Source organism: Ceratosolen solmsi, unplaced genomic scaffold (assembly GCF_000503995.2).
Source record: "Ceratosolen solmsi marchali unplaced genomic scaffold, CerSol_1.0 scaffold3, whole genome shotgun sequence".
Lineage (NCBI taxonomy): Eukaryota > Metazoa > Arthropoda > Insecta > Hymenoptera > Agaonidae > Ceratosolen > Ceratosolen solmsi.
This window is the reverse complement of record NW_011948428.1, coordinates 4,458,700-4,478,068: the sequence shown is the minus strand read 5'-3', so window position 1 is coordinate 4,478,068 and position 19,369 is coordinate 4,458,700. Positions and strand designations below refer to the sequence as shown.

The window sequence follows — 19,369 nt, the reverse complement described above, 5'->3', positions numbered from 1 at the left end:
AGTGTTTATTCTAAATTACCGTATGCATTTCAATGTTTGTCTTAATTAATTATATTATATTATTGCTTGCATTAATTCACGTCGTCATTTCCCAGCTTATCTTTGCTAACTTGTGGAAAAATTACAAATATCTGCGAGATACATATAATGCACATTTATGTAACTGTTTTGCAGAAAAATGATAATAATTGACGATATTTTCCTCCTTTTACCGGCTTATTACCAACGATTTATCAACAAATATTCTTTCATTATAATTGTCTTATTAAAAATATAATCATATTGTTAATGAAGAATAAGATTAACTAGGAATTAGTGTACTTACTACGTGAGAGAGAACAAACGTTGACAGTGATATAATTGTATAATTATTTCATAGGCACGATGGGTCAACACTGTTATGAGATTATACCATGTAAAGAAAAATTTGGTCAGTGTCATAGTATTAAATTAATCGTATAAATAATGATTTTCTAATATTAAAGCTTGATATTTCGTAATTATAAATGTTAATAAATGCTGCGTAATTGGCTAGCAAGCGAAAGATAATGATGTTGACATTTTAAGAAAGTAGAAACGTACAATTAATTCTCCTGTACATTATTAATCATGAAAAATCACGTCAATTCAAATGAATGACAAATTATGCAGAAAACTTTAATGGACAAGTGAACAAATAATGAGGCGATTAAAAATAATGTCACGTCTCCATTGTCGCGACTCGATATTAAAATAACTTTACTTAGCGAACTTCCTTTAATTTACCTTTCCGTCCATACAAGGTTCACACCATAAAAAAAAAAAAAAAAACAAGAAAGAAGCAAGCTTTAATCGATCAACGTTCCATTATAACATTACCATAAGTAGATCTAGACTTTCATTATGGTGTGCGTAGGAGCCAAAAAGAGAAAGATAAAGCCTTGCCATTGTCTTCCGTGCTGGATTCGACGATGACAACACACTTGCGCGCGCGCGCGCGCGCGTACACGCAGTACCATATCATCGCGTTTAACCTTAGCAATGCCGCTGACATTGCATAATCTTACCGGCAACGACTCCTTACGCAAATAAGAAATGGCACGGCGCTTGTATACTCATTTTAGAGATCGAGGGCGACGAGGATTTCGTTAGCTGCAATTATCCCGTTGTCATTTGTCAATAAAAGCGCGCCGAGCTTCAAAAGAATGGTGCACGCGGGAAAGCGGTTAACGAACGTCACAGTCATCGATCACGAGATCCAGGCACAAAAGGCCGTAAAGTCTATTTCTCCCGAGTCGTCGAGGATTCGAGCGATGTCCCTCGTTCCTGCTACGAGATAAAAATATCAAAAGCGAGGATCGTAGGCTCGCGAGCGCGACTCGAGCACCTTACGGACAAGTGAAGAGCTTTCTTCTCGTTTCTTTTATGCTTGCTCGGAACTGTCTTTGCCAGTCGATTTGAGAAATAGAGGAACAGACTGGCGAACTGTTATATGGACGATTGTCTAGCTGATTACATAAATTTTGAAATTGAATTGAATTTATTGCTTGGATCTTGTGAGTTTATCGTGCCGACGGTTGGCAGCGCACACGAAACATGAAAATAGGTAAGACAAAATTCACGACGATTTTAACGTCGTCGTAGGATCGAGAGTAACCAACATCCGTACACATACATACGCACACACATAGATACGTACGTACATACATACACGCGCAAGCGCAAACAAACAAACAAACAAACTAACACATACACGCACAAGCGCAAACAAACAAACAAACAAACTAACACACACACACACACACACACACACACACACACACATATATATATATATATATATATATATATATATATATATATATATATATGTGTGTGTGTGTGTGTGTGTGTGTGTACGCATATACACGAATGCAAATCTAGAAACGCACTTGTGGCTGATTGTGTGTGATTTATTGTGTGAAAAAAAAAGCATCACACACTATAAATTCCACGATAATTCAGCTTATTTTTCATGCGCGAATGGCCAATCGGCAACGACACCCGTATTAGTTTAATAAAAGAAAATCGCTTTAATGAAACTTTTTATATGATTTTTTTCCTTTCTATGAGCTGCACTTAAGTAAAAATAATCGGTAAATTGAAAAGATGATAGTATCTATAAAAGATGGAAATGAATTATTTAAAGACCGTATAAACATAATTACCATATTTTTAAACTCATTTATAAATTTTATTGAAACATATAGTAATTATAATGTATGTTTTATAAGGAGCAATTAAAATATTTAAGATTGGAGAAGATAAATTATTGTGCCTCAAGTACAAATTTCCATCATTTAATATAAATCTAATATAAATGCTGTCAAACGACTTTATCTAAATCTATATTTTACATTTAAAATAAATATTGCGGTAATGGAAAATACATTTTAATGCAAAAAACACATCGAGTTACGAAAAAAATGAGTGGTTACATGTCATTTAACAAGAGATCATTTATAATGTCATTATACATCCAATGGATAAATTTATAAATCTTCACTTTATATAGCATTTTATCTTACAATATTTTTAATTTATGCTAATATTATTTGATCAATTATTTTTTAAAGACAATTTATCCATAATTTATGAGTAATTTATTTAATTATAATAGCTAGTAACTCACAATTCCATTGAAAATAGTTCGATTGGTTCATAAGGCTAATTCAATTCCACCGATTTTAAAGATTTTGATAAGGACTTTGACAACTCAATATTTTCAATCGCCTTTATTAGATTTAAAATTTATTCTTTAAGATTTGACATCCTTCAGCTTGTACATAACCTTTATGAAAAGTTCTTCCAAATTGCATAAGGAAAGAAAATAAGAAAAGAAAAAAAAACAAGAAAAACAAAAATGAAAACAGGCAAAGTTCTTTATTGTCGATGACACTAGCGGAATTAGAAAAACTCCATGCACAGAACACACATACGGGTTTCTTAGATTATCGATTAAATAGAGAAAATTTATAAGAACGTAAATTTTTTGAATTTTCATTTCGACGTCAAGAGCAATTTTAACCAACTATTTTCAAATATTATATTGAATAATTTATAGCAAGTTTTTATAATAAAATCGGTCAAATGTGTATTTCGGAAAGCAGCGTCACGGCGATTCACTGGCCCACTACATCAACGTGATACGGGCTCGCGTCATTGTTCGCGCGTTCACATATTAACGTATGCGCTCACGAATAACGGCCTTTCCTTTCCTCCTCCTCCCCACCCTCCCGCCCCGCCCAATCGTCCGCCACATTCTTAAAATTACAATAAATCATTTCGAGTGAAAAAAGACGGGAGACCGTCGATTCAAAATTCGTGAAAGTAGCATAACCCCGTAAATCCATCAAGATAACGCGTCCGAGCTACCGCTTTTGTTCCACCCTCTCGAAATCCTGATCTACCGCTGCAAGGAGCTGCTGCATCCTTCCTTCAATTCCCGAGACATTTCAAGAATTCAAGAACGAAAACAGACCTCGTCCCAATAAAATACCCCATTCCCCCCCCCCCATACCCTTCCCCCTCCCCCTCTCGGCCTCATCCGACACCGCGCACTTCTCCTCCAGCTCCGCCCGCGACGTGCACAAAGAAGCCAATCGCACAAAGACTCGGCGTCGCGCGAAGGTTCGAGGACCGGACTCGTGAAAATGAAGATAAAGAAGGACGGAGCGCTACCCGAGCTCGGCTGATACCCGAGACTCCTCGTTCGGCTGGGGAGCGAAGTCGTGCCCGCAAATGGGACACATTGTTGCCGCGCGAGAGAGTCGACGTGTGACCCATTAGCTCTCTTTTCGCGATCGCCGATTTTCAGCGTCAAGGTGAAAGTAAAATGGCACGCCACTGTCATCCTCCCGCGCACTTGGCTCGTGAGAGAACGATGATGATGACCTTCGGAGATGGAACGGTAAGCTTAGATCCACGTTTTCCATCTGGGCCGTGATGAGAGCGCGAGGTGGCGAGAGGGGGCGGGTGGGGAGGGCCCCTGCCACGGAACATTTCGCACGATTTAACTTGCAACGTGACACTACGAGGAGCGCCAGCTTCCGTTACATTACGGCGTTTGCGTATCCAAGTTTGTTTTTCGTCGTTTTTGTCCACCTCTTGGCTGCGGTCGTCAGCGACGATTTTATGAAAGGAAAGGACGACGAGAGCAAAAGAAGAAAACAGGGATTACTTTTGGAGATGAGTTTTACTTTGAATGCACTTGGAGAAAGGTCTTGAGCGTAAGCGATAACGTCCGCGGGATAATTGGAGTGTTCGACGGTATAATGAAACAATTTCGTTTCGGAGAAATACGCCGACGACAACCGACGCTCGGACCATTCGAAACTGCTTACACGATGAATTTTTAAGCTCTCAATATGGACGTACGGCATGATTTTTAATTGTTTACAATTTAAATTTTACAATTTTATTTACCAGATATGGCGAATGGCGCCAGCGTTCGCTTGTAAATTTGTGAGAATGTCCCTACGTTTTTGCTACTTGGAAACAATTTATTTTAATTGTTTCTTACTGCCCGGGAACAATCATTGTCATTTACGGCGCAGTTGAAAATTTATTTGCAGTTTAGACAGAATTTTGGCCTATTATTTATTTGCATTTTTGCATGCTAAATTACATCGCGCACAAAACATTGAAATAATAGTTTTCTTCGTTTTTCATGATTGGGAGTGGACGAATACTAACCAACTACCTTACTCGCGTGATTTATTAACTTTAACTAATTATTGTATAAACGAGGACGTAATGGATACATGCATTGTCGTTACAATTTATAAGAGGATATAAATCTAAGAAACAAGTAACCGAAATTTACTTTGGGATCAAAATAAAAAATAAATTAACCGTTATATCAGAATGTATTAAGTAAAATGGTGTCATTATGTACGCATTTAATATGAGATCTGTCATATTTAAACGAATGATTCTACATAAAATCCCGTTTTAACGTATCATATTATCATGATAAATTTGAACACTTTATAAAAATATCTTAGACAGCACTTTGTTCTTTTATATTTATCATGTGTTACAAAATTTTAAGCCGAATGTAGACAGTTAAATAAGGATTTTGAATGAGCCACGTTTACATTAGAAATAAGAATTTTATTATTTATTGTATTTTATGAAGAGGGAGGGAGCATGGAAAATCCATGCTTAATTATTTATCAAATTATCACAAAATATTTTCACTATATAACTGTATGATTAATTGTCGTGAATTCGGTGAAATACAACAAAAAAGTTATTATCATCATCGAAGAGAAAGAATAGTTAAGCCATTCCTTTCTAATTAGAGTTGTCAACTGGAACTGTTATAATTGGCAAGTTGTATTCATAAAATTATTAAAAATGAAAATTGATTTTGGATAGGTTAGCGTATAAATAGAGTCTACATCTTGACAAGCAGCTCGTCCCAACTAAATAAAGTGAATTTCTTCATATTTATAAAAAGCATTAAATTGCCACGCTATTATTGGTTATTTTGCCAATTTTTATTTCTTACGGTGATTTAGTCTTATAAATTGCATCTATTGATTCGTTCGCTTTGCCAATTAGAAGAAAGATTCAGTAGTAAATTTGTATCGTTGGTATTCTAAAATCTAATGGTATCAGATATATGTGGACAAACATTTGAAAAAACTTGAAGTATTAGGTAGACGATGAAATAAATCATTACCAACTGTACAAACTCTGCAGAAAGTGTATAACTTGGCAATTGTTATGGCACTCGAGAGGGTAAGAATTAAAATGCGTTTTCTACAAAAATCTATTTGCTCTGGAGTTGTTGATTGTTTCGGCACTTGTAGTAAAAATTCGAGGAGAAAAAAAAAAGAAGAAATAAGCATTTGAATAAACCAAAAAAAAAAAAAAAAAGAAGAAGGAAAAGAAAAAGGAAAAAGAAAAAAAAGACGAAAAAAAAAACGAGAGAAAAAAAAAAAAAAAAAAGAAAAGACGGGAACGGAAACAGTAAGAGAGACAGAGGACAATAGAGCGAGAGACTCTAAGGCAAATTTCGCCTTCGGGTCGAAAGAGAAGAATTGAGCGCAAAGCTTAACCTCGGCGAAGAAAATTACCTCCAATGTACCGTCCGTTCCAGCACTAAAGTTCCCTCAAACAGCATGTCGTGAGATTCTTTTTACCATAAAACGAGCGTTTAAAAGTCCAAGAAGAGAAGAAGGCTCCAGGCTCTACAGGCTCTACAGGCTCTACAGGCTCTACAGGCTCTAGGCTCATGGCCTCGTAACGGCGGCGTTCCCAGTGAGCTCCGCCTGAAAATGTCATCGTCTTGAGGCTGATTATGCAAGATACCGCAGCAGATGAAATGAAAAATGCCCTCCTTTTTTTTTTTGCTCCCCTCCCTAAGCCGCTCCCCTTTACCATCGGCCGCTTATCTCATCACCTGTGGTCGCGCGATCCGAATCGAATCGAGTGCAAGGGAATTCCGATGTGACGATGCACTCGTGTCAATGTCTCTGCCGGAATTTCCTATGTTGTGACATTGTCCGATCTGGAGCTTAGATAAGTGTGATATCGGTGTAAATTATTGGGTCAGTCGGCGCGCGCATTGTTGCATTATGAAATATGGTTGTTCGAGCGATTTGGTTGCAAAGGATGAAGCTGAGCAATTTTGCCAAGGATAAATTGGATGGCTTATGCAATGGCGCTCATAGTGCAACGGAATATGGTGAATATAATTTCATAAGTAAGCAACGTTCGCCTGAATTATCGTTTGCAAAAATAAGCAAAATTTTCTCCAATCGGCCACTTCGACTTCATCATTGAGCTTATTGACAGCGATAGCAATGCGGTTTTTACGACTGTTGGATTACTATTTTTTTCTTTCTTTCTTTTTTTTTCCAATCTTCTATCCGTGACCAAACGAAAAAAAAAAAAAAACAAAAAAATCAAACAAATGAAATTGAAATGTTTTTATATTTATTATTTATTAACTTTTATAATTCCTCTGCTTACATTTCGTAATAATCGTGTGCGTGGATGTGGATGTCCATCGTTATTACACGCCATTCTCGGCATTGTTATTTTTAATAGTTCGATACGCGTGATTGCATGTTCTTCCAAGATATTGTTTATTAAAAATCTATCGTCGACTATTTTTCCTATTTGCTGAAATCATACATATTTACGTTTGGATTGTTGGAAAAGTTGTAATTTTATATTGCATAATAATCATTTTCAATTTCCGAGTCATCTTGAAGTAACATTATAGTTCCCAAATAAAATGTAAGTTCTCGGCCATTTAACAATAATTTGTCTTTTTATTTGGTAGCTCAAATTAACGGAGACGGAAAGTAAAAACGAGGACATTATACACAAAAATTTCATAAGCTTGTAAAGCCTCATAGTGGATAATGTATGGACTTCTTCTGGGTAAAATTATCACTTTTTTTTTTTTTTTTTTTTTTTTCTTTAATGCTGTGTGTGTTTTTAAAGAGGGAGAGAGAGAGTAATTTTTGGACTTTTTTTGGGTAAAATTTTCACTTTTTTTTTTTTTTTTTTTTTTTCTTAAGTACTGTATGTTATTTTAAAGAGGGAGAGAGAGAGAGAGAGAGAGAGAGAGAGAGAGAGAGAGAAATAATAATTACGAAATAGATTCTTTAACGAAAGTGCACTATCATTGCCCAGTTTATATGCATTTGTCTACGAACAAAAACAAAATTACGCATTGTGGCGTCACGAACATAATTCTTTCACTTACGAGCCAACACTTTAATACTTTTACCGCGGACTCGATTTTCATAATTCTTTATACCTCCAGCGAGTGCTTTATATTTTCACTACTGGCTCGTACTCGCTAATTTTTCTTCGCAATCTTTTCGTAAATTCCGTGCACTTATTTATCGGCATTTTATAACAACAATGGATTTAATAACTGATAATTATTTGGAATGTTCATAAATTTCAACTTTCTTAATTTAAATATAAAGTCATTGAATACGTTTATTTTCTTTTCTGTTTCAGGTATGTAGCCGATTGCACTTCAATAGCGTCAATTTTATGCGAGTAAGCTACAACACATAAAATCTTACGATTTATATCAAAATTTATTATAAAAATCTTTTATGTACTGAGATAAGGGAGAAATTCTGTTTCATATTAGTGCACTACAAGATGCATTGCGCACGATACCCATTATACATATTGTTCAATAAAACAACCATAATTATTATTACAATGGGATGAGAGAAACTTTAACGCCATTACATGACATTAATAATAATTTTACGGGAGCACTACGGATTATCACTTTCAGCATTAATTCCTAATAATAATAGCCAATTCATAAGCAAATTATATATTACTAGAATGCCCGATTAAGAATCCAGATAAACGAGATTCGTTCTACGAGTCACAACGATAGTACAACTTAAAAATCCCTCGTCCATCATTAAAGCGATAACAAGAATTTCACAAGATTAAGAATGAAATGAGCAAAAGGCAAAAAACAAAAAACAAAATACAAAAAAAAATTTCAACCTATTATCTTCTATCAATAAGCTTTAATTTCGTCAACTGTCCATAGTGATAAGTTATAAAAGCGGACGTGTAGGTAGTTTATGAGAAAGGCGGATAAAGTCGAGCCGCGTCCAATAAAACGAATTGATTACGATTAGGATCGATCGCACGAGCGAGTGGAAAGCAAAAGTAAAGCAGCTCCGAGCCGAATCCCAAGCGCTCGTGCAATACCGGGGACGAGAGGCCCAAATCAGCCTCGAAAATGACACATGCTCGTGGATTCTTGGCCTCGCGTACGATAAACATCGGCTCTCATGCCCATCCGGCAAACGACTCACTCGTCCTCGACGGAAAAATCGCCGGCAGCGGGGCGACGCGCGATTGTCCGATTCAGTTTAAGTGCAGGTTGCCAGGACGAAGCCAAGCGTGGGAATGAACGAGGGGCGCCGATTTACTTAATCGCTTTGCCCTCGAACTTCGGAGCTGCGCGACGAACCCCAACGGACTGCATCCCAAGTCCTCCTTCTCCTCCTCATTCTCCTCCCCCACTTCTCTACCACCGCTACCACCATCACCTCATACTCCACCGCCCACCATCGTTACCATCACCATCTTGCAACGTTCACTCGCGGATGCGCAATGGCGCGTTTTTAGAGGCTACCGTTAACATCACAAGTGCATTGTGTATGAAAAGCCGTATTATCGACTTACTGACCTCGAGGGAATTTCTCCTCCAATGAGTAACCGTTTCCATGGGATCTATACCATCTTTCCGCGTTTTAAGCCTAATACTCGTTAACGATTGGTGGTACCTCGGTTAACGCATATGACCCTCTCGATTAATTAATCCCAGTCATACCTCGACATATCACAAGAGTTTGTGACTCAGTTATCTATTGGGACTCCTCGTACGTCCAACCATAAAATACTGTTGAAACTTGTTATTTTCTCTTATTTATCTTTTTTTTTATTTTCTTTTTTTTTTTTTTTTTTAATTTAATAAACTCTATCTCCGATTATGTCGATGCTTATCATTCAACTATGGTGATCTCCTACGTAACAATATTTATATTTCTCGTTAGACCTACAAAAACGATGATGCTATGATTTCGTAAAGAATTGATATTTCGCCGCCACCACCCTCCTCTCAAAATGCCAAAACGAGCTGAGGGTAGTGTTTGTAATTAAATACTTAAAAATATATTATTAATTTTGCGAAAGGATTTAATCGTGCTTTTTCGGTTACCGGGCAATTATCGTTCTTAGAAACTCTAAACAATCGCGTAATTGTATGTAATTACAATACCATCAATTTGAAAAATATTTCAGTGTTTGAAGGATATACAGTATGACCACACGTATTTATTTATAATATTGACAAACTTTTTTCTGTTTTTTTTTCTTCCTTTTCTTCATTAGATTAATAAGAGATAATTAGGCGTATTACTTTCATAAAATGATATTCGTTTTCTACTATAGAGGCGTCGATTTTACAAAACATCGTTGAATTCCATGGGATAATCTATACACATATACACACTTAGACAAGGAAAGAAATAAACAAATAAGTAGAGAAGTAGCAAGCAACCTAAACGCACACGAGCGCGCGCGCGCGCGCGCGCACACACACCCCTCTATACGCGTGTACGTGAATACATGGGCGCGAGAGTGAATTTTAACATTTTGATGTATAAATTCTGTTATTTAAAATAATGCAATCGCGATAAGTTGTAAATAGTAGAATAAATGAACTTATATAATGGATTGACCTCGAGTATTGGCAAAACAAATCCCAATTACTCGTGAAATTCCCGTTTTATTATTATAATCTTTTATATTCTACAATTGTTCATTTTATATTTAGTTTAACATGTAAAGATATAAAAAAAAAGAATTCATTGCGTTCTCGTGTCTGTTTCTCGTGAAATAAAAAAAATTCCATGAAATATCATAAAAATTTAATACTACTATTTAGATATTTCTTTTAAGTGCAATAAAACTCCCTTTTCAAGCGTTTTTATCACTTATTATCTTAAAATTTTATTGAGATCTTTATTGAACCCTAACTCAAGTGCATTCATTTTTTATAATTTTCATTTACGAGATTTAATCACTTTATAGTAGATGAAATGTACTTTATAGTTATAAATTAATAATAACTATTCGCAGATGTGCGGATATATATGGGGGACAACTATATAATATTTATTTTTTTTTTATTTTCTTTTTATTTTCTTATTTATCGAGTTTAAGAAGTTTTCAAGACTATTCGAGTGCAGTAATCATCATAAATAAAAATTTGCATTGACATACGTTGAGAGGATTTTCAATTTAAAGTAACCGAATAGTAACTATCGTGAATCGCCTTTAATGAAATTGACAAGTGATTTATTAATTTGCAATATTGGACACACGCTAATTTCACAATTGAATTCAACAAAGCTATGATTTTCAAGGCTAAATAAATCAGGAGAGCAACGCTATCAGAAGCGGAAGGTCTCGCACTCGTTATTCTCCTTATATTACAAAAATTTGCAGCTTTGACGTCTTATAATTAATTTGTGTACAATATTACGGACTGCGCATGCTGTAACAATAATATACTATTTGCCTTGGTGTAGAAAAATATTTATAAGAAATTGAAAACAAATCTGAAGAAACGAAGGCGATAATTTATAACGATTTAGCTCGTTCCGGCGACAATATTTATGGCCTTTTGTTAATCGAATGTCACCTTACATAAGATAACATCAATTCTCGTTTGCGCGTCTTCGCGAAAGTAATTTGAAATAAAACAGCGATTATGCATGCCTTACATCAGCAAATAAAGTATCGCAATAATGTTTTCACTTATGTTTTTAACGTTGTAAAAAGTTGAAACGCCGGTGTAATTGTCATTGCTCCTGAAGCAGCAGACAGCTGGCAATTTTCAGCGGCACTTTGCAGTCATCAGTGCATACCGGCTGCATTTATCCCCGCAAGGTTGCAGGTTTTACGTCTATACATAATATTCTTAGTATATTATAGAAGAAAAGAATGTAGAACGTGTCAGTACAAGATTTTAACGAGGGATTTCTGTAATTCTTCTTGGACACTAAACGCATTTCAAGTTCACTTTATTATGCTTCATACGAACAAAAATCTTCTGCCCTTCGATTTTAAATTGAGCGGCAGATTTTATAAAAATACTACCTCACTCGTATACACGTGTTAAGTACCTTTAATTCATTATCCTTTATTAACCGCTCACACTATAGATTTTATTCTATTGGCTCTGCAAAAAAAAAAAAAAAAAAAAAAAAAACTTACAATTTGAGGATAAAAATTAATACACGGGAAATGAACGTACACGTTGAAAATTCAATACAATTTATAAGAGAATGAAATTTTCTTTGAAGGAAAAAATTGAAATATTTAGCCAAGTGTATACAATATCAGATTTTCATTATGTACAAAGCGTAAGCTTCCGTCATGCGACAATAATTCACGAGAATTAAAAGATGTCGTTGATTTATTAGTGCTGATATTTTCAAATGCATAAATCATCCTTGATTATGAACTTTTTCAATAAAGTTTTACAAGTGCAGACTGATAATAACTTTATTTTATTGCTTCATTTGATTAAATTAATAATAAAATAAAGAAAAATTTTCAAAAAAATGTACGTAAATAAGTGATCACAAATATCTATTAGCTAATAAATAATCATTTTAGTTATTTAATGTCTTGCAAATATTATAAATAATATTGTGAAATAAATCAAGCTTGTTTGACGTTATAAATTATTTTTGCAACACAATTTTTTCTATCTTTATACTTAAAATTATTGAAGAATCATGCATTAAAATAAAATTTATCATTGTTACGAAGGATAAAACCATCATACACATATATATATATATATATCAAAATTTTTGTTTTTTAACTGTGTAATGATTTTTCTTACAATGATATTATTTCACATAGAAAAATAATAATCCCTCGAAAGAATCATTAAAAAGTTGAAATATCGCGTACAGCAGATAAGAAATGAATGCATTTGGCTTAGAAACTGGCGATTACAATTTTTGTTTTGTTTGTTTGTTTCAATTAAATTTGAAGACTCGATAGTTTTCTACGAGAATAATGAGAAAATCAAATATAAATGCTCGAGAGAACGATTCGAAGATTTTCAACGGATAAAAGCCATAAAGTTGGTTTAATTACATATGCTAAGAAGACGAGCCGTCAAAACGCTTAAAAAGATAATGCCGAGTTTTAGAATAAATATTCTTAGAAGGAAGTAATTAGTTAGGAAAAGTATTGTAATTATCTCGACGATGCATCAAAGATTCTCAACTCTCCCGCGGAGCTTTTTTAAAGCTATGAAAATTTGGATAAACAATGAAAAACGGGAACAAGGACTACAATGCAGCTGGCTCATAAATATTAGAAGAAAAAAGTAGTGATGCAGCACGAATTAGAATACGAAAAAGTGCAGATCGAAGAAAACTTTCACGTTGTCCGTCACGGGCACATCCCGTAAACTCCCGGATGCTCGTCTCGAAGATCCCGGACCACCAATGAAATTCCTCGCTTCCTCTCTACCTCTACCTCCTCCGGGTGGCCGCGTGACTCAGACTCGAGCCACATCCACTAAAGGATCCCCGTCGTACCCTAGCAGGATAACACGGTCAGGGGAAGTCGCCTGATTCATTCGACCGTGGGATTTTTAACACTTTCTATGTGGCGAGGGATCGTCGTGCGATTTTACCACAATTAACGGCGCTACTTGCCGAAACCATGGAAATTGCGCAACGCTTCTGGATTACTTGAGCGGCGGGGGTGACGAAGTAAGAGTAGAAGTGAGAGGATGGGAGGATTGACGGATGGGGGTGGGGGAAGAGGGGGTGTGTGTGGGGGTGGTGGGGTGGAGGTCGTCAGGGAGTGACTTTTATTAATCCTCATCTGGCTTTCTCAATCTCTCAAGGGTCTTAACATCTATCTCGATCGGAGCGCTAATATTTTTCTTTTACATTATTTTATAGCTGACTCGTGTGATCTCTAGTGTTGGTAATCTCTCGGTTATATTAGGAGCTTCATTTTTCCCTGTAAAACCAAATCGTTTTACATTGGCGGGTTGAAGAAAAAAACCGTTTTAAACGGCATTCGCCACGGTCTTAAAGCCATTCTTTAATAATATTATTCATGGATGTATGAAGAATGTAATGTATAAAATTGACTTCGCATAAGCGACTGTCAAACACTTTTTTAATGATGCGTTTAAGTAGCATTTGAAATTTGCATGATTGGCCGTCATGAAGCTTAATATATATATATATATATATATATATTTTTTAATAATGTATCTTTGTAGTTGTGTAATTTGACTGAAATTTTGCATACAGTATTTGCAGAAAAAGTTATGAGAGCCGAGTTTGAAGTGCCAAAACGGCGAAAGGCTTATCATAGAGTAATATATAGAAACGCGCTAGAACTCGTTTATGGCTAAGCTAATCAAATTCTACGAAACTGAAATTCTATCTTTACTTCTACACATTTATTATATGGAAATTTTAAATACTTCGTAGGTAAAATTAATAGATGTAAGAAGCATAGATTGATCGCGAAGTGGATTGTATTAAAAGTAAATCATTTGGCATAAATTTATTTTCCCGTGTTTATCGCGTGTAACTTATGAATTTATGAAATGTATTTGTGTGTAGGAATTATGGATATTTATTATGTATTTAATAAACAAATTATTGTATATATGCATGGTAATTATAATTTAATTTTGAGTTTTATTATTTGAATAGTTGTTAATTATAATCAATTATTATTAAAAGTCATAATCATAGCGTTTGATTGAGCCACGAATTATTCATAATATATATGCTTAATGGTAAAAATATTGTCAATGTTAAGCTTTATTTATCACCGGATAATCAATAAATTAATTTTCAAATAATAATTAACATAAAAATATTATGATTTAGGTATTATTTATTTGCAGAAGACAATGAAAACTTTGACAACATTTATTGCTACCTACGACAACTACATACGACAAATACATATAAATGCATCTATCAGTGACCTATGCCTCCTGTATCTATCAATTTTCCCGTAAAACGTTTAAAATTTTGATATAATTAACAAGATAAACAAAAATCGTGTCTGCAAAATTTTAATAAAATAATTGCTTATTATAAGTTACAAGAGCGCTGTAATAATAGTCTTAATAGATTAAATTAAAATATATTTAAAAATTGTTATTATGTAATAATTAATGCTGGATAAAAATGTCTAAATTAAAATTCAACTTTCTGCTAAATCAATCTAAATGAAATTATAACAATATTAGTGGCAATTTTAAATTGCAAATCGCCGACAAACGCGATAGCTCAATGCTTACGCTTTCTGTAAATTTTTACAGTTTGCAAGTTGTGAAACTGTTTATTCTCACTTCGCATTTTCGATAGAAGCATGGATTAAAGCGAGTCAATAATTAAAAAGAATGTTTGTGTTGCTGTGAAAAGAAAAAAAAGAAAAAAAGAAAAAAAGAAAAAAAAAAAAAAAAAAAAAAAAAAAAAAAGAAAACGAAGAAAAAAGACATAATAATGACACGTTCAAATTTAACGTTCGATAAGTATGCAAAATTTTCGTACGACATTCGCATAAAAAAAAAAAAATATTACACGTCGAATAAAAGTCAACCTTACAATCACACACAACGATAACGAAGATAAGCTCTTAATAAAATACACGATGATATCGTAGCGAGCGGATGCTAAACGAGATTCCCCTGGGTGCGCGTGATCGATATAAACATGCGCGAATATGTGCAACCGGTTATGCATATTAATTTTATCAACTACTTTTGTATCATCGCGCGTGCGCTTGAGTAGAGAGAAGAGAAAACCTATTAAAAGGTCTTTCTTACTAAATAGTTGATAGTTGGGTAGAATAGGTATTAGTGTGTAATGTTATAGATGACAAGCTCTAAACGATAATTAAGGATAATATTTATCGATTTAGAAGCTGGCCGATGTGCAATCATTCGCGTAAATAATGAAAGAGCTTCGAAGGATAAAAAAAAAGGGACAATAAAATAAGAAAAAAAAGAAAAAAAAAACAACAAATACTATTGACGTATTATGTCTATAATTATTCGAATGCCTTTTACTTTTCCGGATGTTTGTTCTTAATTTATTTGGCAAATGCACATTACTTTCATAATTAAAATGCATAAAACAGAGGTTCTACGACATTGTACCGAGGCTAATCAAAATTCATTACACGGTTCATCGCATAAAGCGAAATCACTTTTTTTTCAGATTTGCGTAAGTCTCATTAGCGTATGAATGTTGATTTAACGTGACTTGTTTTCAATAAGTAGATCACTTAGTGCTTGCATATTATTATAAATAAAAAGATTATAAAAGTCGTGACGGTTACTTTGTAAATTTAAGGAAAAATGTCATTAAATTAACGTGAGTTCAATCACTGTATTTTCATAATACGTGATTAAAAGTTTTCTTTCTTTTTTTTTTTCTTTTTTTTTTTATTTATTTATTTTTTTTTTTTACATTTCCGTGCATAATAATTTTCCTGAAAATTCCGCATTTAAAATTGAAGGGAAAAAGAATTTTATTGTCAAATAAAATTTGAGGGCGTTTAACGGAATAATCAATGTCTTTATATGAAATGCGAGTACTAAAATTTTAATTAATTTACTAATAACTTTATGTAGTCAGTCGAGTAAAATTTTAGTTTGACGATTGAATAGATTTCAGCCGAGTCATCGCGTATATTTTACTCGATGTATTTTTCACAACCAATTAGACAGATTTTATTCGACCTCCAAGCAATTTTTCTGAAACATTTTCATCGTTACAGCATTATGTATCTATTCGTAAAGCCAAGCTATATTTTCAAAATAGATTAAAAGTAATTAATTGATAACTAAAAATAGCTGCATAGTAATTGTTTTTATATCTAAGAATTTTTAATTAATTAGGAATGATAATACTGCAAACTAATTATAAATTTAATGGCAGTTAAATAAAAGCTATGATGCGAAGTGCATTATCATTTTTCGTACATTTGCTAATTCCAAATGATTTAGATAAAATTTGAAATTACATGATATTTTTATATTGAAAAAAGTTTGATTTTATTTTGTTATAAGAATTTTATCGTCTAGTGATTGCTTCGATTATTAAACAATTCTCGCGAGTAATGGTTGCTTACGTCTACTACCTACTCTCTTACGAGAGTTAAAACGAATTTCTAGCTCGGAATAAATAAATTCACAAACGAAAAATATGGTGTAAACTGTCTTTCATCTATTTCCCAAGTTTTGTTTTGTTTTTGTTATTGTTTTTATTTTTTTTTTTTTTGTTTGTTTTTTTTTTATTTCATTCGAGTACAGCATTGATTATTACAACGTGGCATTGAATCGCAGCTTGTAAATAAGTGGATGTTTTCTTGGGTGGGGAGGGATGGGTAGGGGTGGGGTGGAATCATCGGGATGACGGTAAGACGTTCATCCTTCATATTCCCATTCCTCGACAACGCAAAAGCTCCACAGGATCCTTTATTACGAGAACGGGTGGATTTATTTTAATGAACATCTAATTTTAGCCTCATTGAAGGCTGCCGTAAAAAGCACCCGGACGTCACTCGGTCTCGCGAAATGCAATAAATCATTGGTATACCAACGATGAATAGCTTGTGCGCGCCTTATGGCAAAAAAAAAAAAAAAGAAAAAGAAAAAAAGGTCCGTAACCACTCTGGCGATGCATGCAAATTGACGGATCAAAAAGACTAAACCTAAAGTTCCAGCAGCAACCGGCTCGTAAAGGCGCGTATACGCTCGACTCGATATCCTCTTATCGTTTCCCGCACCATCCTCGCGCTTAAGCGAACAATGCCCACTTTACGGACGTCCCTCTTATCAATCTCTCTGTGCCTTCCTCAACTAAAATCTCAGGCTCGGCCTCGACAACACGTGGATAATAATGCACACGGAGGAACGGATTTTCTCTCTCATTTCGTTTTCACGAAAAACGTCGCCCCAAGTAGCCGCGGTCCATGCAATCTTCGCGTAGGTGTTTTCCTTGCTCTCCGCTCTGCCTTGGCGACTGACACTTGGCGCGAGCGACGGATAGTCGAGCTTTCTTTTACATTATGCTTAGATACCGCGATTTCAGCTGGCCTATTATCGCTTAGCTTGACAGGGTGGAATAAATATTACCAAACTGTTGATAAACGATCCGCGCTGGCTGCGAGGCTGACTGTTTTTTTTGGCTTATTTTGGCTTTTTTTGGCTTTTTTTGGCTTTTTTTGGCTTTTTTTTTTCGCCAGTCGAGCGCGCCTTTTTTCAATATCGAGTGCCGTGCTTTCAGCGAACAGTGTAACGAGCGTAATTGTCGTTGGATTATTTTGTGTAACAAGTCGTAAGAGTTGTCGATCTGTTTAAAGAATAGAATTGTATATCGTTGTCGTTTATCCGTTGCGTTGTTCATTCGCAGAAGTGACGTGAATGATGATTTTACGTGTAAGTTCGTAGGGTATCGTAAATTTTTACAGGAGTGAAAATAATTGCACATATATGCTTTATCTATTCCATTACCATAATACGTAATTGTAAAATTTTAATCGGCTATTCTAAGAGAATTCTTAAAGTTAATTTTGTATTGAAGTTATTAATTAATTGTCAAAGCGTCGTTTTTGTCAAAAATTATTTTAAGCTCGGCTTAGGTGATTTGTGCATGCCATATTTACAGTAATTATTAAATATCGTTAAGTTAAATTTTTGCCTGCAACAGTACGCATAAAATTCATGAAATACACGACTTTATTGTGATGTAATTTAAGAAAGGCGTAATCAGGTTAGATTTAACGTTAAGCTGAATTATGCTTTAAATACCGACAGATTATTTATTTATACGCCCTTTTACGTGTTCTCGACGGACATGTTGTTAATATTATTTAGACAAGTACAAAAGTTGAAATGATATATATTTTGCTTTCTAATAAAATGTACAGCATCGTAAGTATCGCTTAGCACTATATTTCATTCATAAAAATATCTTATATATTTTGCTAAGGCATTTATCAACTTTTGTACGGACTAAAATTCCTTCGCTACCACGATATAAATTTTCTTTCAACGAGTTTTTTTTCACTCTTAAGAGTAAAGCATTCGTGGGCTGATTTAGTGGTAATTTAGAAAAATTTCCAATAATCCAGAAACTCTGCTTCACAGTACATCAAAATAAAAATAGTCTAAACACAATCATAATGCACTATAAGCGTGATGAAATTGCTAATCTCAATAATGATTCCTTATTTTTAAAGTTTATTGTCGATTAGCGACGGCCACTCGCATTACGCATTCCGATTATTATGTCATCGGAATTTATGGAGGAGAAAGGGGAATGGAAAAATGCCCTTTCAAAAAATTCTTCCCCAATCTGGCGTCTGCAATTCATACAGCTCGTCACAATTATATTATCAAATAAAAATGGAGAAAGAGGCTCTTTGATTTATATAAAGAATCATTCGAAATATGTATGAGTAAAAAATCCAAGCTTCTCTCGTTCATACGATGATTACTTCTCAACGAGAGTCTTCGTGTCAATCAGATTCCAATGTCAATTACACAAGCTTCGTGTCCGTCAAGCAACGAGATGAAAAAGGAATAAAAAAAAACATACGCAGAAAGCAAAGGGGCAAGGGGGATGTGGAGAAGACGGAGTGGCGAGGAGAGGAGAGCGGAGCGTTGGTGGTGGTGGTGGTAGTGGTGTGCTTAGCGTTTGTTGGTGAGGGAAGAGGATATTGTCGGGAGCGGGTTGGGGTGGGGGATGGGGGGGGG

The 19,369-nt window shown here is 34.6% G+C and overlaps 1 protein-coding gene and 1 long non-coding RNA gene across 2 annotated transcripts in view; both read left to right on the top strand.

Moving 5' to 3' along the window:
• The window catches only part of LOC105363642 (uncharacterized), a 28,913-nt gene extending 20,427 nt beyond the window's left edge, over positions 1-8,486 (top strand). Inside the window, exon 2 of the long non-coding RNA XR_912924.1 lies at positions 8,011-8,486. This is a non-coding gene — a long non-coding RNA (uncharacterized LOC105363642). The remainder of the gene's footprint in view (positions 1-8,010) is intronic.
• The window catches only part of LOC105363707 (uncharacterized), a 142,068-nt gene that overhangs the window by 59,551 nt on the left and 63,148 nt on the right, over positions 1-19,369 (top strand). The gene's annotated exons all lie outside the window — the stretch shown is intronic.